Here is a 22577-nt window from a genome sequence, read left to right as displayed (position 1 = left end):
TCATTCAGCCCAAACACTGGAGTTGAGGCTCAGGCACAGCGAGCCAATTTGGGATGGATCAATAATTCTGTCAGGGAAACAGCCGAACAGGGAGGGAAGGGGTACAGAAGAAGGGCATGGCGTCTTTCAAAGACTCTGTCAAGTTTGCAGTTCTCTCTTTAATTTCCAAATTGTTTGGGGCTGAAAATTTTATTGTAAATTTAAAATTGCAATACGTAAAAAATAATAAAATGGATATAAATAAATATATAGCCTACCACATTTTCTAGAATATAAGTCGCATTTTACTTTAAATAAATTTGTTTAAGCTTGGTGTTTATGATAAATGTTGTTTATAATGAATGGCACAATACTTAGTTTTTCTTTATGTATACATATTTTTCATTCCTGTTCTGAAAATTGTTATATTTACAGGATTTGTTGTGGAGTGAGGGGAATATTTGTAAACATTTTGCATTTACTGGTATAATAAAAAAAGGACTTTTATGTTACACCTGGTGCAACATATCTGTGTTTTTTTTTTTTTTTTTTTTGCACTTGACAAGTTATAGTCAAGTGTAAGTTATTTTCAGGAAAATATGGTGCATGTGCTGTGTAACATATGTTCAGTTTTGGTTTCGTTTTCACTGTATTCACTTTGCTAGTTTGTCTCCATGGTTTTTGATTGAGGTATGCATGTTATGTTATCATCTCTGTGTATTTAAAATCAGGGCTTAAATACATGGGGAGAGATAATGACTGACAGGTGAATGTAATCATTAACCAAGGGAGCAAACTAGGGAACACAGGCAGGCAGACTATCAAACAGGGAAACCAAAACATACACATTATACTGTGCTTATGTTTTAAAATATATAGGCCAAAAGAAAAGCTTGAGGCTTTAACCTTATATGAATATGTATCACAATACATAATTTGATAATGATGCTTGAAGAGTTTCCCAACAATGACCAGAGGGTTCATTAATTAAATTTTAGAATATAGTTTATTAACAAAAATAGAATAATATAATGTAAATATTTAACTGTCAAACATGCTTTTTCTGCCTTAAAAAATAGAATTTTTTTTTTGTCAGACATTTGGATTTGTTAGTTTCTAAAGGACTAAAAGATAATTGCTAAAATAAATCATTTCTGAAAGTTTCTCATGTAACTTTTTTCTTTTTTTTTTTTAGGTTGAAATAAAGATGTGTTATTGATTCTAATTAGATTTAGCTCCGCTGAAATAATGAATGTCCCTCTATTAAAGCACTCTAATAAAGTATATGTTGCATTTTCAGCACAGAAATATTCTTTCCAGTTTCAGTCGAGGAGGTAAAGTACAGAGCAGTGAACCATTCAGGCTGATCAAAGCAGCACTGCATTCACAACAAATCACATTTAACTGAGTGTATAACGATTGCTAATCTAAATGTTTCTTCCTGTGGAAAACTGCATGGACCATAGACAGGTAATTGCTGGAGACACATCATAAATACTACAGAGTGCAGACAAAATCCAGAAGCCTCAGGTATGTCACTTAAATAAAATGTTTTCCCCTTAAATTGTCTCCTTAGCATTTTTCTATTACTACTAGTTTGAAAAGTGACAGAGAAGTCTTCAAAGTAAACCACTGAAGTAACATTAACATGCCATGTGGCAAGTAATTCAAGACATTTCCCATTAGAATCAGCTCTGTCACTGTGTGTGGGCATGTTTTGAGGGTGTATGAGGCTGTACATGAGGTGTGACCTTGTTCGATCCACTGCAAAAACAGGCATCCTGGGACGGAATGAATGTAGCAGTGTGAATGCACCACATCAACAGCTAATGTTTCTGGAAGAAAAGTTAGAGGGAATCACTGTACAGGAACTTGGCATAATCAACTCTTGGTTTGGATGGGTCTAGACATCTAAAACATACACAATCATGCAAAGATGGAATTTATGCCTCAAGTTAATGAAAAATAATAAACAAGAAACACTAAGAATGGTCTTTATATGAAACCGCACCGTAGCAACTTGACAAAAAAAAGCATCAGTCTCCATCACCACCCAATTAGATTTCTATTTCAGAAATTAGATTTCTGTTTTCATGGTATCCAAAAGCATTCCACAATGCTGATGACATGCAATGTTTCATTTACTTTCATTTAGCAATGTTACTCATTAAGGAACCAAGAGAATTAAGGACATCTTAAATTTCACATCATCAGATCCATAACCCAAACAATACAATCACAAAGCCGGTTCATGGCAAGGGGTCAAGGTTTGGTTGGTTAGCGTGACCCAGTTAGTGACCCTACTGGTACAACGGCATCTTTCTCCATTAAATTTTTACACCCTGAAGTCATTTTTGATTATTTCATGTCTAAGTGAAATACTTAAAAGTAAGGGCTTTTTTTTTTTTTAAAAAGGGCTTTTTTTTAAAAAAAAAAAAAAAAAACCTGCATAACTCTACAATAAATAAATAAATAAATAAATAAATATAACAAGGCCGCATTAAGTTCATGATCTAATTTGATAGAAAGCCTTTAAAAATTTGAAGAAGATAGATTTTAATCATGTTTGGAGGTTCTTATGTTACAACGCTACTGAGAAAAACTGCATCACTTTTTCTTGGGTTACTGATTTATATTGTGACCATTTATATGACCATTAGAAAGCATATGTGACCAGTCACAAATTCACATGTGGGCTTGTTCACAATCATGTCAACTGCACAAAATTTTGTGTTTATATCTCAAAGCAATAAAAAGTTATGACATTCAGTTTTCAGTGATAGTCACATGAGTGGCTGGTCTGTGTGTGTAATTCCACAAACCTGGAAAGGAAAATGTAAAATATAAAAAAGCAGTAGAATCAATGGATTATGAATAATTTACTGCCATTGTGAGAATAAAATGTAATCATGCAGTCAATAGAAAAGAACTGTAGTCTGATTATGAGTATTTTAAAATGAAATATAATCTAATTACAAGTGCTTACTTTTTGGAATCTGATTACATAATCCAGATTACATGTAATTAGTTACTACCCAACACGGACCATGCGAAGGAATCACTGGGCCCTCATTTATCAACGGTGCGTACGGACAGATTTGTGCATAATGAGTGCGTAAGAACAGTTTCACGCAAAGTGTGGGATTCACCAACTTGTACTTATATGTAGAAATGTGTGTAAATATAAGCACACTTCTGAGCATGCTTACGCAGAGAATCTAGTGGTAGAATAACGACACTACACATAAAAAGCATTTAAGAGTGTCACAGTATGCATTAAGCAATCCACATATGTCCTGTGTTTCTTTTAATTATAAAACACTCAATTTATAATTTGTCTAGTTTTAAACACGATGCGTAATTGGTGTCAAACCCTATAAAAGACAGCTGTGAAAAATGTTTGTCTCAGTGCAATGGCTTAACTTGCATTATTGGAAGACTTGGCAAACAATGCGCTCCTTAGAGAGCACATTTTCCAAGATTGTGCTGATCTGCATTATTGCGGTGAGGAAAAAATACAATCACGTGATTTTTAAAGGGAAGTATTGTCACCATATATGGTTCATTGGAGGTGTTTCTGAATGCTAATGACCGTTAACGAGCATGGTACTTGCACAAATACGGGATTTATCAACAATGATTGCTTACTCATGTGCGTAAGAACTGCATGCGCACATTTGATAAATACAGATTTTCTTGTACTTAGGCACATTCTAAATTTCATTCGTAGGACAAAATATAGAACCTTTTCTATGCACTGTTGATAAATGAGGGCCCTGGTCTGTCAGGAAGCTGATATTAATCATTTCCAAGCCGATCTAGAAGAATGACAGTGTGATGCGCGCTACCTGTAGCTACAAGTGAGCAAGACTTACGAATTCTCATTCTGCCAATCATGTGGAAGAGCTCTCCCATGCACAGTATCTATTGATCATCTTTGGTTCCCACCCAGAGAGGCGAAAGCAGAAGATGAGATAAAACCAGAGGGGGAAATCTGTGTAACAAGTAAGTGAAGTGGGAGTTAAGGTGGATTTGTTAAAAACCATTTGGCAGGAGAAAAGCATAGTTTCAGGCTTGATTACAGCAATGATCAAAGCCATCTCAGGCCAGTCACCTTATATCAATGCTTCTGTGTAATGGCACATGACCATCCGACAGCAACATGCACCAACTAATCTGTAATATCAAAGACTGAGATGTGAAGGCGAAGTACAGAGAAAGAACAATAAATTCACAGAAGTTACCCGCAACAGAAAGGAGGCATGATCAGACTTGCGAATTGGCTTAATTCTCCAGAACAGCCATGCTTCTATTATTAGGACCAAATTAATAATTCACTATTTGACTTCCCCCCTCCATCAATGTAACCCGTGCACCCTCTGACAGCACAAGAGAAAGCTCTGAATAAAACATGGTAAATGTAATTTGTTCCCATGATAAGATCTTAAAATGTCTCAATCACGATCTGTCTTTAGCGTCGCATTGACATCCATGTCCTTCAGCTGTCAAACAGACAGTAAGTGTCGATCCCTATAAATAAGACTTGCGATGGTGTCTGAAAAAAGATGTAGAGCGAATTGATTGGCTGTTGCCAATGCGATCATCCATAAAATTTGACAGAGCATTAAATTTCTTCTCACAATTAGCACCTTGCATTGTTCAGCCATCAAGTATTAAAATCTCATTAGGCAACAGTTCATGTGTAAGTAAAAGCGGCTGACATTTCAAAACACGGTGTATGCTTACAGCGTGCAAGAGAGTGGTTTGTTTTAACACAACCTTATAAAAAAAAATAAAATAAATTGAAAAAAGAACATGGTCAGTTTGGTGTGATATTTCCCCCCTTTAAAATGCAGCCATATTATTTTCTCCAACCCTTTAAGTCCAACGCTAACCAGTCTGACACCACAAAAGACACTACAACCCCATTCACGGTATGAAATGTCACATTGCTTTAATAAGCATTTCTAAAACATGTTCTCTTTGGCCCACATGGTTATTTCCGCTCGCCTGACCTTTAACGGGCCTAAAGGTAGTATCTAATGAGTTTGGCTCCATGCAAATGTAACATGAGGTGTGTCAAGTTTACTGTGACGCTCTGTCATCAGGTTGGGCAATGAATAATAGAGCAGCGTAGTGTAAAAGAGAAGGATTTAAACCAGGCTGATGCTCAGCAATTTAAAAGCATCAATTACACCATTGTGGAAGAGCGAAAGCCACACATGCATTGTGAAAGATATTTAGTTTGAGTGCTTTAAAGCATGAGCTAAAACATAACAGGTGTTGATTTGATATGCTAGGGAGCCTCATCTATATGCGCAACAGATTATTACAAAAGCACAGAAGGACTGCAAAGTCTCTATTTTAATGAAGCACACAGATCTTATTGGAAATTGGCTATTTTTTCCTTTGTGTAATCTGACTATCATTGACAATTATTATTATCTCCTTTAAATTTTGACCTTCCAATTACAGTGTCTGATGACACTTAGTAAAATTCTGATTAGCTCTTCAGATGTTTGTCACAAAGTCACATAAATGTGCGAGGAGCTATATAAAAATACTATTATTATGCAGATTTGGTGAGTATAAGAAACACAGACAAAACCTTACTGACCCCAAAACTTTGAACGGTAATGTGTGTGTGTGTGTGTATATATATATATATATATATATATAGACACACAGATGAGCCAAAACATTATGACCACCTATTTTGACACCTATGGATACACATGCTGCAGTTCCCACCTCTAGTTTCTCTTTTTTTTCGCTCTCCTACACTGTGTGAATGTGAAGATTACATTCATGGGTACATGTCTGAATTGCCTAATTAAGTTTAGTGGCTCTGATAATCTCTGAGTACCGCAGTTCTACAGCAGACGAGTCAACTTTGTCAGTGCTATTTAAAATGTAATTTCCAAATCAGCCCTAAAGTGTCCTCCCTCTTTACCTCTTAAATAACTCACACCACATTGACTCACCAGAGAGATCTTTCATTCAGTTCATGGTGAGTCTCATAGGTACGTACTGTAATAATGGAAAAAGCACAGCTGTTAAGAGCCTAAAAATCGTACAAAACATTTAAACTGATTGTGTGCTGTTGAACTACTGATATGAACATTGAACTACTGAAATTAACTTTCTAACTGTAATACTGTTGTTAGGGTTGAGGTTAAATCATGTATACAATGTCACTTTGAACGAGGTTCAAATACCTGGCCTTTGCACCCAGATTATGAAGTGCACATTGCAACCATCAATCCTTATGAATATGAAATAAACATGACCTCAGTGGCCAAGGGAACTGCTAACTGGATAACAGCATACCTTACACAGCAACCTACAGTGAAAAGGAGACTCCAAGGGCTTTTTGATGGACGAGCTCTCCAGTCAGACTTCTGTACCCGTGAAGTCCCAACCAGCCGCTCATAGGAAGAAAGAACATGCACAACCGCAAAACTGAATAAACTACAGACTTGAGTGACGAATGTAACACAGTGTACTTGGGTTATTCCTGTTCAGCAGTACCTTATGAACTCTTTAACTTATAAAAAATGAATACGCTTGTGCTGTAATTTAGGGAAGTATTTCCATAAAAGGGTATAGCAGACCTTCAAAAATATGCTCTGCTCAGGCTCAGGCACATAAAATTTATTCATTTAAACTTGATTATTTACACAATGGCAAGAAAATGTTCCTAATAAGATGAAACCGGACAAGATGGAAGTTAGTCATTTCTCTGTGAGGGATTAAGAGTTAAAGTCAATTAAAGTCTATTTTGGGTCATTTTTTAAACTATATATACAACCCGAATTCCGGAAATGTTGGGACGTTTTTAAATTTGAATAAAATGAAAACTAAAAGACTTTCAAATCACAAGAGCCGATATTTTATTCACAATAGAACATAGATAACATAAATGTTTAAACTGAGAAATTTTACGATTTTATACACAAAATGAGCTCATTTCAAATTTGATGCCTGCTACAGGTCTCAAAATAGTTGGGACAGGGGCATATTTACCATGGTGTAGCACCTCCTCTTTTCAAAACAGTTTGAAGACGTCTGGGCATCGAGCTTATGAGTTTCTGGAGTTTTGGTGTTGGAATTTGGTCCCATTCTTGCCTGATATAGGTTTCCAGCCGCTGAAGAGTTCGTGGTCGTCTTTGATGTATTTTTCGTTTAATGATGTGCCAAATGTTCTCTATAGGTGAAAGATCTGGACTGCAGGCAGGCCAATTCAGCACCCGGACTGTTCTATGACGAAGCCATGCTGTTGTAATAGCTGCAGTATGTGGTTTTGCATTGTCCTGCTGAAATACACAAGGCCTTCCCTGAAATAGACGTCGTCTGGAAGGGAGCATATGTTGCTCTAAAACCTTTATATACCTTTCAGCATTCATAGTGCCTTACAAAACTTGCCCATACCGTATGCACTTTAAAAGTGTAAAATTTCTCTGTTTAAACATTTGTTATGTTATCTTTGTTCTATTGTGAATAAAATATTGGCTCATGTGATTTGAAAGTCTTTTAGTTTTCATTTTATTCAAATTAAAAAAAATATCCCGACATTTCCGGAATTCGGGTTGTATATATATTTATTTTATTTTAAAGATTTCTGCACATTATCTAACAGGATGGAATATTTTATAGCGAGAATCAACTAACACTACAAACATCACAGAATACATTAAATAAATGTTTAATACTTGCTTGTGTTTATGCTGATGTTTTCCCACAAACAAAGGAGAAAGAGAATGACATTAAGGACCTAGAAAAACCTAATTTAAACAATATGGACACATTTGATGCCTGCAATATTTATTCATAAGTTGCTAGCTTTTCATGTTAAAAGTTGGGTAAAACATGAATCTGGCAAAATCTCATTATTAATGGACTTGGACAAGAAAAAAAGAAAAAAAAGTTTCCATCATTATCTTTAAATGTATTTAAGGAGATTTTCTATATACATAAATTTCATATAACATGCCAATTACTTTAAATACTAATACCTTAAAAAATCAGATCCTGGCAGATCTCTCATATCTCATGAGAATATATAAGCTTTTCTCTGTGAGGAAATAACAGTAATTAAGACACACATTAATCTATGCAACATTCCTGACGTTCCCCCTAGGGATCGATAAACAACATCTGCGTATATGTTCATCTCTTTCAGACTGGTAACATATGGACGAATGAGCAAATTTGGCCTTTTAGTGTTTATTAGTGATAAGTCCGTGTATCAGTTCTTATTTACACTTTCTCCTTTACCAGTAACTATAAGTTAAACTGTATGTTTATTTCCTCTAAAAGTGCAAAAACTGTCAGGCCTCACACAGCAACACTGCCTCAACCAATCACTGCCCTGTCATAATGAACATCTTAAAAAACCCTGGGGTGTCTTAAGTAATTGCTTTATATGAGATGATCTGTAAGGGTAATATCAAACACAGCATCTATGTCACATCCAGATGGCCTTCTCGTAGCACCTACCATAAACACCATCCCTCCCTTCACAGTTAGCCGATATTTTTTGCAATGATTAATCATTACTGCCCTGCAGGAACAAGCTATCATCTGAAGAAAATGGATGGACTGGTTGTTAAAGAATATGAAAATACATTAAAATATGCATTAGCACACTGTCAGGGCAAAGATTTCGCCTGCAGCCACAACCTGTGTAAAAATGTATGTTTTTGCTCCATGTAGTGACAAAGTTTGATATACTAGTGGTTTTTGGAGCTCGACAGGCCGTGGTGTCTATCAACTGTGGTTGTATGGAAAAGATCTATGCTGAGTAAACAATGACAGAATTTTTTGATTATTTTTGATTTTGAACTATTCCTTTAATTGCAGAATTTGAGATGCATTGTTTTAGGAAATATCAAATTGTATGTGGGCTCATTACTTTTCTCTTTCACCTCTGATTTAAAATTACATTTCAATGAGTTAAGAAAGTTTTGGACTTTGAAGACTTTGCAATGAAGGTACAAGATCCTTGACTCCCCCGCTGGCCCTGAGGTCCTCACATTCTCCATTCCTAAAACCCTCATTAAAACGTTTACACATGACTGCACACATCTCACCACCTACACATTTCAAATAAAGATCAATCAATTGGAAGAATCATATGGAATTTTATACAGTTTTAAACAATCATTTATGATTGGGTTGTATTTATATGCTGCCTGCCATTTAATTTTTTATAAAATATATATTATTGTTCAAATATTTAGGGTAATATTGTTAAATATTATCATTTAAACTAACTTTTTTATTTTAAAGAGATCATGACATGAGAAATCATGAGAAATTGTTGCATTGCGTTGCGTCAAAAGCAAACAGAACCCATTATAATCCATGATGCTGTCTACACTGGATACAGTATACAAATGCTCCATGCGCTTGAGTCTGTCGACAACAGGACAAATGGAAGAATGAAAGAACGTTCGCTTTGACGTGTCCAGTTTAAACAGCTCGTTTGCATCTCTGTACAGACTTCAGAAGGATCCTAGAAAGATCGTCGGAAGCAAGTGGATGGTTTATTTTAATGGTGTCCCAGATCAAGCAGGATGATTATATGTTTGTTCGGAGCATTTTGTTTTGTTAATGAGGCACAGTGTAATGGATAGTTCGAAAATCATCTTTTGTTGAAAGATGAAGAAGCCAGCTGTATTGGATCTGACAACAGCTGCATCACAAACCGTAAGTAAATGATTTCATAATGCTTTGTCTGTAAGTTCCTGTTTTATAAGGATAATGTTAATTTCAGACAGAGGGTCAGAATAAAGGTTGAAAATAATAGTTTTTCCATATGGAAAATTATTTGTTTTTGTGTGTGTGTGTGTGTGTGTGTGTGTGTGTGTGTTTTATAAATGTCTTTACTTTCATTTTTGATCAATTTGATGCATCCTTGCTGGATAAAAGTACGGAGCCCCATACATGAAATGCAGGAAAAAGAAAGTAAATTGTGTGCACGATTTACTATTTCGTTCTGCCCATTTACTAAATCGTGCGCACGATTTATAAATCGAGGGAACAACTTAGTAAAGTGTGCGCACGATTTAACCTACTATTTTTTCCCCGCATGTCATGTGCGGGGCTCCGTATAAAAGTATTCATTTCTGTCAAAAAAAATAAAAATAAAAAAATCTTACTGATCCCAAAGTTTTGAACAGTAGTGTATATAATATAAATGCATTCAAATTTTCTTTTTTTTTTTTACTCTCTCTAGGCCCACAGTTTCAAATGGATCTAAAAAAAAAACACAAAAGGCAAAGGCTCCATGAAGGGTGACATATGGTGACAGCTCATTGCGATTCACCCTGAATTCCCTACATCATGCAGAAACAAAACCAAATAGGAAACCTAAACCCAAATGTACATTACACATCTCCTGCATCAATTTCCTTTTTCAATTAGTGAAACATTGCGTTTCCATTAAACCTAACATTATGAAGTGCCTGACTCCTCTTTCACGCTGTCTTTTTCTTTCCATCACTGTTCATTAGCAAGAATCTAAATCAGTTGTTTCCTGTCAGCACAAAGAGAGCGAGCAAGTGTGCTCTACAGAGAGAGAGAGAGACAGAGAGAGAAAGAGAAAAATATGCTGCGGTCTTCAAAAACTGTAGGATCGGTTCCTCCTTAGACATTCCTTCAAAGGATTTCCTTATTATACAGTGAATGAAGCATATTAATAATAGAATATGAGGTTTCATCCCTCCAAATTTTTTTTATTAAATATTGACAATATTCAGAGCCAACAGGATTTATTGAAGGTGAATACACACATCTAAAAGATCTGTTTCTGAAAAATCAGAGTTTTTGAATGAATTTTTTGAATGAAAGATTTGATGACGAATACATTTTTCAACAGTCACTTGTTGCACCTACTGGTGTAACGATGTAATTGATACAATCTTTATTTGAAGGTCAAGTTATTTTCAAAAGGGGATTTGCTCTATTTTGATCACTTCCATAGACATTAGTGATTATTGCGAACTATAAAGTTTTATCCCAGAACTTCTGTGATAATTTGAATTACTGTAACACAGAAATAATGTTACTGTGTGGTGGAAAAGACTGTTTGTGAAGCTGTTTCATATCTGTACACGAACTGCTCTCTCTGGGTCAGCAGCAGCAACAATGCAGATTTGAATGTTCGCTGTGATTGTACTTGTCAAAGGTTTAATAGATGTAGTAGTGCTACTCTACCTCAAAGCTTGGGAAATCCAGCTTATATCAGTATCTAGGGGTTTTAGATGCCTAAACATTGGTAATTTATGGTAATTTGCTGGTCAAAGCTAGTTTACATAGTTAACCAAGCACAGCGTGGTAAGTTTTCAGCCTCAAGCAATTCGTCTGTCAACTACGGATGCAATGATACTAAAATTCTGGGTGATAATGATAAGCCGATAATTATTTTCATGTTATGGCCAATATTAAAATTCCACACTATTTTGTCTAAACAAATTAAACACCTTTAAAAATATCATTTAAATGATATAAATGAATTTAGTTTTTTAAAAAAAAGCTATAATGTACAGTATGAAATATAGATATTCATTTTGAGATTTGCTTACGAGGTACAACAAAGCCAACAAAGAAAGCAACAGCTGCAAAGAAAACAAAATCCATATTTTGGTGTAAAATCAACTTTTTCCAAAATAGTAACTACAAGCTGTGCTTTTTTATTACATCTGACGGGAATGTCCACATCTCATTCCCATTCCTACTGGACACTGACCCAAAATAATAAATAAGCAAACATTTCTAATGAAATGATATTTGACATAACACCAGCCTCTGACCTCTGCTCATCCGTCTACAGTGAGGCAGCTCTATTGATGAACAAGATTGATAGATTAAACAGAGACCACTGAAATCTAATGACAGACACTGTGACATGCTGGCAGATGCCCAGAGTGTCTCTAATGGAAGTGAGACAGTTGTGTCCAGTAATGAGGCAAATTAACATTGAGAGCATCACAGAATTATGATTAGGAGGTGGCTGTGAGGTTTAGCAGCAGCAACGAATGCTAATGCTAACTGTCCCTCAAAACAGTGCAAAAGACACACACAGTCAAAAGCACTGCCCTGTGCTGCTTCAAAACAATGACAAATTATGACTCAAATCTTCAACTTTGTTAATATTTAATATTTACATTTATAAAAGGTTAGTGGTTGCCACAGACAAACTTTTTTAATGAAAAAAAAAAAAAAAAAAAAAACTTTTATTCAGCAAGGATACATTAAACTGATCAAAATTGACAGTAAAAAAAATTGACATTTACATTTCAAATAAATTCTGTTCTTTTGAATTTTCTATTTTCTTTAGACGACCCTAAAAATGTATCAGTTTCCACTAAAATATCATGAAGTACAACAGTTTTCAACAATGATAATAAAAATCTTGAGTATCAAATCAGTATTAGAATGATTTCTGAAGGATAATGTGACATTCTGAAGGATAATGTGTTTTTGAGCGTCGGTCGGCTTAGTTTTTTGACCTTAAAAAGCCTTAAAGGACAAAAACAGATAATTTCAGACAGAAGGTCAGAATAAAGGTTGAAAATAATAGTTTTTCCATATGGAAAATTATTATGTTTTTCGTGTGTGTGTGTGTGTGTGTGTTTTATAAATGTCTTTACTTTCATTTTTGATCAATTTGATGCATCCTTGCTGGATAAAAGTACGGAGCCCCACACAAGACATACAGGAAAAAGAAAGTAAATTGTGTGCACGATTTACTAATTCGTTCAATTTCGGGACGTTTTTTAGGTTTTTCAGTGTGTTCCGCACCGTTAAATCTAGTCGGACGCCGTCGGGGGGGGAAGGTGATTTTTTGGGCCGATTCAGCATGTTGTATTCGGGCCATCGGTGAGAGCAAGAACTCTGATTGGCTGTTTCATTGCCACTATAGTTCTGTGACATCAGCTTGGTGTGTCCCGGGCTTAAACCTTCGAATGATAGTGTATACATACAGTATATAGCCTATATACACATTGTAAAAACTGTCACAATAAGACTATGCGCAGAGGGTTTCAGATATTGTGCCTGTTTTTCTGGGGGTTTTTTTGTTTGTTTTGCACTAGCAAACAACTTGAAATGTATGTCTAAAGCCTTTAAAGACTTTAGTGAAAGCAAGATTAAAGCTTATCTGGCATCCTTTCGGGCCTACAGTCAACACATTCTACACCACACACTGGACATAGTACGGATTTCAGGGACACAATCTTCGGCTCCGTTGGAGATGTTTCTCTCCGCTCTCAGAGTGCTGCACGATATGCTCGGTTTCAGATGCTGTCTGGTAGGGTGCCAGAGATGAAACGCTCACAAGCCATCAGTAAAAATGACACTGGGACGCAATAGAAGCAAACACACATCTACTTCAGCCAGGCAGGCACATACTACCATGTAGCATGATGGGTGATCTGTCAATAGCCAGAGCCACGGTTTAGACATGAGCATCTGATTTATTAATATGAGTCTGAGCAAAACAGTGGGGTCATAGAAATGGCTCATAGGCTTAAGATAAATAGCTTGAGAGACTATCGAGGAGATGTAAATTACAAGACCCCAAAGGAATGATATAGACATGTCACTAATCAAATTAACTGTCATTAATCAGTTCAGTCAGACTCAATCGATATTCAATGAAGAACTGAGGACAGAATTGAATATGATGATAGCACAGACATTTAGACTAGATTAGACTAGCTCAGATCTCACATGTTGGACTATTTCGAGGCAGTCTCAAATAACAGTGGAAGTGTGAAATCGGACGAAAAAAGAAATGAAAAGCTTCATTTAGATCAGTGCTGCATCAGTACATAACCATTATTATCTGGTTCAAAGCTAGTCTGATTCACTAAAGGTTTTAAAGAGGTATGACTGCGTAGGAACAGGAACATACTGACAGATTGTGGCAATCTGTATAAAGGAGAAACGACAATGAAAAAACTTTTAAGAGACTGTTATATTACCAGGCATGATTGATTGCCAGCGCTGACTTTAGCCATTCCTTCTAAATGGAAGAAATTCAAACAACAAACAGGGTTACTAAGCAGCAATGCTGTGTGTCTCTACACTCGTAAGTGTTTTATAACCACGGTCTTTACCTAGTGACATATGACTATGCCCGACATTTACTGCAAGGGACTCTAAATTACCCACAATGCTTTTCTAGAGGACAGGTACAAGACCTATGGGTGACAGAAGAGGACACTTTTCATGGTTAGTACATTAAGGAGGATTCAATGATTCAATGAGGTGCAAACAGAATCCGAACACTTGCTCCTGTAAGGCCTGTCAGACACATAACAAAATCACAAATGTCCTCAACAATACACACGTAAGGTCATAGACATTGCTAGACCCTATTTATTGGGGACTGCAACCTTATCTTTCATCGCAGTTATTCTCTCATATGTCAGAAACAGCAGCTGCTGTTTTACAAGGCCAAGATCTGGCAGAAATCGGATTGGCTGGCTTCTACGCAAATGAAAATGATCGGTAACCAACTCATTATCTTTGGACCAAAACCCCAATCACAAATTTCCCCTGAGTTATGAGTTGTACCAGCCTCTGACCTCTGCTCATCCATCTACAGTGAGGTAGCTCTATTGATGAACAAGATTGATAGGTTAAAGGGAGACCATTGAAATCTAATAACAGCTACTTTGTCTCGCTCTTGCTTTCACCGATGTCCTGAATACAAGCTACTTTGTTGTACACTGATCTATTATTGTGGTATCAGCAATTTGAAGATAAAGATTTAGATCACATAAAAAAGTTTATCATGGTTGATCACTTTACATAATTTGTAATCATATTTGTATTGCACCTTTCATGCACAAAATGCAGCTTAAAGCTCAAATTACAATTAATATTAAATTGAATAAAATTAAAAATACTTTACTCATTTTTTACAAAAAAATGTCTTCATCTGCTTTATTTTTAATTTATAAATGTTTGTAGAGCCTTTCCAAATATCAGTAGGTTCCAGGTTTTAGAGGACTTTAAACTACCATTTGAAACATGTCAGAAAAGACAGCCTCTTCTTTTCTGAGCATGTGGCTACGCACCAGACTTTATTGCAAGTCACATTTTTTACTAGAGCAATTACATTTAATAAAAAAAATACTATAGACCAATATGACATTTGTTTTGATAGTGGCCACAAACGCTACACTTTGGTCTTGGTTCTGCAAAGCACAAGCATGTCTGGAACTGCTCCATTACTCAGGCACGGATGTCTCCTATCCACTCAAAGTATTTGTCAGGTGTTTGGCCAGTATTTTCTGGTCAGTTTCACACTTTGTTACTTTTCAGATTTTCACACTTTCCAAGAATGGAGATATAATGCTTTATAATGCACCATGTCTCTAGAATGTTCTTTAATGGTTTCCCTTCTCATCCTATTTACACTTCACACTCTCCCTGACTTATGAAAGGGATCTGATTCCTTTTCAAATAAATGAATGCAGAGGCTGCAGCAGAAACTTTCTGTTTTGTTCCTTTTTAAAAGACTGATGATTGATTCTGTGCATTATTCACTGCAGGTGTGAAGTATTTATCAGGCTGTATGACGATGGAAAGCCAAAGAGTCTGGCACAAACAGAATTTCTGTGGTCCACTATAACAGACGATCACTCAGTCTCTCTCCTCCTCCTCTCCTTCCCGACATTAACCAGCTGTATTTTTCTTCTCCTTATTTGGCCCTTAATTGAGAGAAAAAACATATACTGTATGATGAACTCTCCAGTTTGAAGTTAGTAAGAAAAAGAAACTCTTGCATGGTCAATTAGAAACCCAAACAGTACAGAACACTTTGTAGGATGAAACGGATTTTCCAAAGTTTGGCATCAAATTTTGGAAAGGTATCTGAAAGGCACTCATTAGCAGGTTAACTAGATATCAACAAGCACAATATTCCTCTATATTCCTCTTTATACTGACCATTATGCGTTTTTAGTGATCAGGTTACTGGTGAAATGCATCCAAGATGCATTGTGATCAGATCATGATTGGGTCACTGAAACCACATATGGAGTTTTGTCTGGGATTGATTCTGACCACATTTAATAAAGTTATAAAGAAAAATGGCTTTCTGTTTTCTGTATATGTACTACAAAGTGTACTAAGTTTACGTTGCAAATAATCATAACCGTTTCATGAAGATCATGATTTGAATTCATTTTATTCACTTTATAATGTATTTCAAAAACACCCAAATGAAAGAGATGACCACTTCCTGACTTAGGGCCAGATTTTACTAACAGCTTGCATTAGCACAAACCCTCTTTTGCAATTAAAAATTTGCTGTCAGGAAAGACACGCTGTGAAAAATTAGCGCTGAAAAATTAGCGCTGAAAAGGCATGGACAGTTATTTTTTGCAGCTGTCCGCAAAAGTTTAGTTTTTAAAACGTCTGAAAGGGAAATACAAAAGTTTCCCTTTCAGATGCAAAATTTATGGGAGGGGAGTATTTAAATGAATCATGCAAGGTGATTTACTAAGGTTTGCGCAAGACAATTTACTGGTATTCACACCATTATTTACCGCCCCCCAAAAAGCACTACTGCAAGAATTCTGAAATGGTGAACACTCAGAAAATATAATCAAAGAGATTCATTAAATCATTTTAAAATATAAGGTTTGTTTTCCTTCCTCACATTTCCTAAAATAAGTCCTGGGCTAAAATGTAATCCATTCGCTGCCATAAATTTTTAGCGAACAAACAACCAAACAGCTGTGGGATTGGGGCATCTATGTTCGCACACACACAAACACATAGACTTCCTGAAGACATTGGATCTCTGACCACACAAATGCTGACTACCACAACACAGAGCTTTTGCTGATGGGAGACTTCCTCCATCTTGTGTGGGGCTATTCCTGGATCTATAAAACTCCAACAACCAGAACTACTGTAATGACTCTGCCCTTAGGAAATTACAAGCCATTCCTCAAAGTGCTGAAGGATGCACTCAGAGCTAGAACGTTCTTTCTTTCATTCACTGCTGATCAACTCAGGAGTCTGTCAACACTGCACAGGTTAGCAAAGTTTACAGTCAAAGCTGAACAGTCAACCTGATTAAGCTGAGAGCATTTTTAAGAAATATTATGAGCAATATTACACAAGTTATATGAACCACCTTTATGGTGCTTTTGTCCTTTTTTTTTTTTCTCTTGACATTAAGTACATTATAACAGAATTTTCATTTTTGGTAATCTGTCAAAAACATTTTAGTTACCAGCCCTGAGCTTTAGCTATACTACACCGCACCACTGTGTACTCTGCTTTACATTTCATTATAATGGGATCAAGAAGTGAGAAAGGGCACAGTAAATAGAGCTTAGGGCTTCACAGATGTGAAAAGAAGAAATGAATAACATTACCTCAGCATAGAAAACTCACCAATCATTTATGAAATTCGGTGTCAAGAACATTGGGTTTCATGAAGAAAATAAATGAAATTTAACTTTTAAAACAAAGAGTGATAAAAGCTCTTGTTGAACAAATTTTATCCATTGAACAAGACCGATGATACCAATAAAAACAAAGGCAGCCTTTAATCAGGTCAAAGTCAAAAGCATTTGTCATAAAGAAAGATGATGAGAAGAGGAGAAGGTCAATAAATGGAGTTCTTCTCAAAGGCTCTTATTACAACGTTTTCCAGAGTATATCTGGCAGATTATATGTAAAGCAGAGTATATCTGTGAAGAAGGGTCAACAAAGCAACACTGGGTTATTATTAAATCGTTAGTTCACCCCAAAATAAAAGTTCTGTCATCATTTACTCACCCTCACGCTGTTCAAAAACTGTAGGACTTTCTTCTGTGGAAAACAAAAGGAGAAGTTCTTAAAAACAATGTTGCTTAGTCTTAAAATAATTATTATTAAAAAGTTAATGAGGACTAGGGCTGTCAAGCTAAAAAAAAAAAAAAAAAAGCAAAATAAAAGTAGTTCATAGGACTTGTGCTACAGCATATTATAAGTCTTCTGAAGCCAATGATAGCTTTTTGTGAAAAACAGAAATAGAAGTTTATGAAAGAAGTTAGGTTGCCCAATTTGTGAATGAATAATTCTTTTGAGTTAATTCTTTTTAATGAATCAGTTTCAAATTGGACTGATTCAGTTCTCAGTTCACTTACACAATAATCTGGACACCACAGTTAACAATTAAATCGGAACAAAGATTATCAGCGAATAATGACTTGAATTTCAGTCTGTTAATAACGAAGCTATCATATGACTTCAGAGGACTTGGAGTATAGCTCACAAGCTGTATGGGCCACTTTTATGATGGTTTTTTTTTTGCATCCTTTTCGAAGCTTGAAATTAGAGATACACCGGTCGACCAGTCATCAACCGTCTGGTGTTTTTTTTTTTTTTTATTATTATTTTGGCTGATCTCTGTTCTGAACTTGTACACAAACTGCATTGCAATAATTTCCCAAAATGTCATTTATGTGGAAACATTACAAAGTCTGTAAACAGGACGTCAACACAGGCCAGAGACAGGACACGCTGAAGACAGATGAAAAGAGTAGAGGTGAGCACAGAAAATACTGTACCAGGCACAGCAAGCTCACTGTTCGCGATGCAAGAAACAATTTAGCCTAAATATTGAATTGAGTGGGGGTTGGGATTTTTATGTATCCGTCTTCAGAAACATCCCAATGCAGTAAATCTTTTACATCCATATAATGCCTATTAAAGTAGTGTTTATAAGTGCAGCGCTGCTTTGTAACCAAGAAAACGCTTTATTGCTGCTGTTCCATAAGCACCACCTACTGTCAGAGAGTAAATTTGCAGTTGCATTCAGTCCATCTGCTGCTGTTTTTTGTTTTGTGCAGATGTTTTATGTAATAATTTCACGAAACTAAAGTCAGACCATTCTGCTTTTGCTTTAAATCTTGAAATTATAAAATCTAATTTAAATAAATAACTGCTAATGCAACGTGTTTAGCATCTTTGTTTGGATTGTGATTGTCTCTAATTTCAAATGGATACAAATACTTTTTTGTTTAAGGCCAGTTTGACATGTTATAGAGCAAATAAACAACAAATAAATTTGCTTAGAGAAAAAAACTCGGAATCCGGCATCGGAATAATATATATATATATATATATATATATATATGTGTGTGTGTGTGTGTGTGTGTGTGTGTGTGTGTGTTTGTGTGAGAGAGAATCGGCCATGAAAAATCATGATCGGTGCATCCCTACTTGAAAGCTCCTAATTCATTGCAACTACATGAAAAAGAACATCTCGGTTACGTATGTAACCCTCGTTCCCTGAAGGAGGGAACGGAGACGTACGTCAGTAGTGACCGACGAATTGGGATATCGCTAGAGAGCCCTATCAGCTTCGAGTGTATAAAAATAAGCCAATGGAATTGGTGTGCGATATTTGCACAATGCGCACTGCCCCCGAGAGGAGGGTATAAATAGGGAACTGGATGCAAACGCACTCTGTTTTTCGCTGAGGAGACAATCTTGAGTCTGCACTACAGCGAAGGCACAGGAACTGTGGCGACGGGACGTACGTCTCCGTTCCCTCCTTCAGGGAACAAGGGTTACATACGTAACCGAGACGTTCCCTTTCAGTCGGTCACGTTCGACGTACGTCAGTAGTGACTGACGAATTGGGATCCCAAATAAAGCGCCACAGTTACTGACCCCTTCCAGCGCCCAGCGCAAGCTCTAGCCACCCGGCGCACCAGGGGGGCGGAGAAGATGGCGAGCTTACACTGAGAGAGTCTACTGCCATTCCGCAAGACCCACTACAGTAAACTTAGACAACACTGGGGAAGCGAACCTGGAAGGGACGCTGCAGAGACCACAACCTACCCATAGGGGAGGAATTTACGTGGAGATACACATATGGACTGGCCATGGGCAGTATGCATATGAAGTCCCTGGGATGGCTCCAGCCTAGAGATAGGGGGAGACTCATCTGACAGGTGACAGCAGAGCTGGCTCTGCTAAGGGAAAGACACAGGCTCACCGTGGGGAGTTGACCGTGGACAATACACATATGGGACCACTCATGTGGAGGGGTCACGACATATGGCACCCAGCCAAACATCAACATTGGTGACGGACTTTTGGCCTGGCATCAGACACTCCGCAATGTCCGAGCCGCAAAGGGAGGCAGAGGAACTCGACAGGGTTCGACAAGCGGGGAACTCTACTGGAGTAAAGGGATGCACATATCCGTCCCAGAGGGCGGGAGTAGCATTGCAAGCTGACACTAGAACGGGCTCTTCGCGTCTACCGGCTGCTGGAAGCAAGTACACGGGAAGATACCGGTTCCCGGTCTTAAGGGACAGTACTTTTAACTCGACTGACTGCAAAGGCTCGAAGGGATGACCCCGGAGAGATGTAAGTACCAGGGAGAGATCCCAAGAGGGTATAGAGGAAGGGCGAGGCGGATTCAGTCTCCTTGCCCCCCTCAGGAACCTGACAATCAGGTCGTGTTTCCCCAACAACTTACCTTCAACTGCATCGTGATGTGCGGCAATGGCGGCAACATACATCTTGAGGGTGGAGGAAGACAGCCTTCACTCCAAGCCCTCTTGCAGGAAGGAAAGCACAGACCTGACCGAACATGATCAGGGGTCCTCTTGGTGAGAGGAACACCATTCGACAAACAGGTTCCACTTCAACGCATAGAGGCTCCTCGTAGAAGGAGCTCTAGCGGAAGTGATAGTGTCTACAACCGCTTGCGGGAGATCACTTAGAACCCCCGCGTCCCGTCCAGGGACCACACATGGAGTTTCCACAGGTCGGGACGCGGGTGCCAGAGGGTGCCCCGTCTCTGAGTCAGAAGGTCCTTCCTCAGAGGAATGGGCCAGGGAGGTGCTGTCGCGAGGAGTGTCAGGTTCCGAAAACCAGGTCCGAGTGGGCCAATATGGAGCCACTAGCAAGACCTGCTCCTCGTCCTCCCTGACTTTGCACAGGAGCTGTGCGAGAAGGCTAACTGGGGGAAACGCATATTTGCATAGGCCCCGGGGCCAGCTGTGTGCCAGAGCATCCGTGCCAAGCCTGCCCTCGGTCAGGGAATAGAATAACTGGCAGTGCGCAGTGTCCAGGGAGGCAAACAGATCTATCTTTGCGGCCCCGAAGCGCTGCCAAATCAGCTGGACCACCTGGGGATGGAGTCTCCATTCGCCCGGAAGTGGAGCTGCCGTGAGAGCTCGTCGGCTGCACGGTTGAGCACGCCTGGGACATGAATGGCACGAAGCAACCTCAGATGCTTCTGACTCCATAGCAAGAGATGGCGGGCGAGTTGCGACATGCGGCGGGAGCGTAGACCACCCTGATGGTTGATGTACGCAACGACCACAGTGCTGTCCGAGCAGACCAGTACGTGCTTGTCTGTCAACAGCTTCTTGAAGCGGCTCAGTGCAAGACGTACTGCTAACAACTCAAGGCAATTGATATGCCACTGCAGTTGAGGCCCCGTCCACAGACCTGACACTGCATGCCCGTTGTATGTGGCTCCCCACCCCGTGGCAGAAGCATCTGTGTAGACCACAGCATGCCTGGACACTTGTTCGAGGGGAACTCCAGCCCGCAGGAATGAAGGGTCTGACCACTGGGTGAGGGTGTGGCGGCAGTTCAGTGTCACGGGGACACGGAACGTACCACGTTGCCACGCCCATCTCAGGACCCGGTCGTGAAGGCAGGTGCTGAAGCGGCCTCATATTAAGCAATCCGAGCGGCGTGACTGCGGCTGCGGATGCCATATGCCCCAGGAGCCTCTGAAAAAGTTTCAGTGGGGCCGCTGTCCTGCGCTTGAGCATACTCAGGCAGTTCAACACTGACTGGACGCGCTCCTCGGTGAGGCGCGCTGTCCGGGCGACCGAGTCCAGTTCCATACCGAGATAAGAGATCCTCTGCCCGGGGGTGAGTTTGCTCTTGTCCCAGTTGACTCGAAGACCCAACCGGCTGAGGTGAGCTAACACCATTGTCCCTGTGTTCGCACAACTGCTCTCGCGAGCTGGCCAGAATGAGCCAGTCATCAAGGTATTTGAGAATGCGAACGCCCTGTTCCTTGAGTGGAACAATGGCCGCCTCCGCAACCTTCGTGAAGACGCGGGGCGACAGGGCCAGCCCAAAGGGTAGGACTTTGTACTGATATGCCCGACCCTCAAACGCAAATCGTAGGAAGGGTCTGTGTTGAGGCAGAATCGAGACATGAAAGTACGCGTCCTTCAGATCAATCGCTGCAAACCAATCCTGGGGATGGATGCATTTGAAAATGCGCTTCTGTGTAAGCATCTTGAACGGCAGCCTGTGAAGGGACCGGTTCAGGACACACAGATCCAGGATTGGCCGTAACCCACAGCTTTTCTTGGGTACAATGAAGTAGGGGCTGTAAAACCCTGACTTCATATCGGCTGGAGGGACCGGCTCGATTGCATCCTTCGCCAGGAGGACAGAAATCTCCGCACGGAGAACAGGTGCATTGACCAGGGACACACGAGTGTAATGGACACCCCTGAACACCGGGGGACGCCAGGCGAACTGAATCGCATAGCAGAGTCTGATGGTATGAATGAGCCAGCGGGACGGGC

At 38.8% G+C, this 22577-nt stretch overlaps 1 protein-coding gene across 9 annotated transcripts in view; it reads right to left on the bottom strand.

Annotated features, from left to right (window-relative positions):
- chrm3a (cholinergic receptor, muscarinic 3a) overlaps positions 1–22577 on the bottom strand; it is a 122138-nt gene that overhangs the window by 27304 nt on the left and 72257 nt on the right. For 6 of the 9 annotated variants that reach the window (XM_051867339.1, XM_051867342.1, XM_051867337.1 and 3 more), the window contains one exon: positions 17794–17826. The exons of the other annotated variants lie outside the window; for them this stretch is intronic. The gene's annotated coding sequence lies outside the window, so the exon portion shown is untranslated. The remainder of the gene's footprint in view (positions 1–17793; positions 17827–22577) is intronic. 9 annotated transcript variants of the gene reach the window in all.

This window comes from Ctenopharyngodon idella, chromosome 17 (assembly GCF_019924925.1).
Source record: "Ctenopharyngodon idella isolate HZGC_01 chromosome 17, HZGC01, whole genome shotgun sequence".
In the NCBI taxonomy this organism is placed as follows: Eukaryota; Metazoa; Chordata; class Actinopteri; order Cypriniformes; family Xenocyprididae; genus Ctenopharyngodon; species Ctenopharyngodon idella.
The sequence above is the reverse complement of the archived record's forward strand: the minus strand, read 5'-3'. Positions and strand labels throughout refer to the sequence as shown.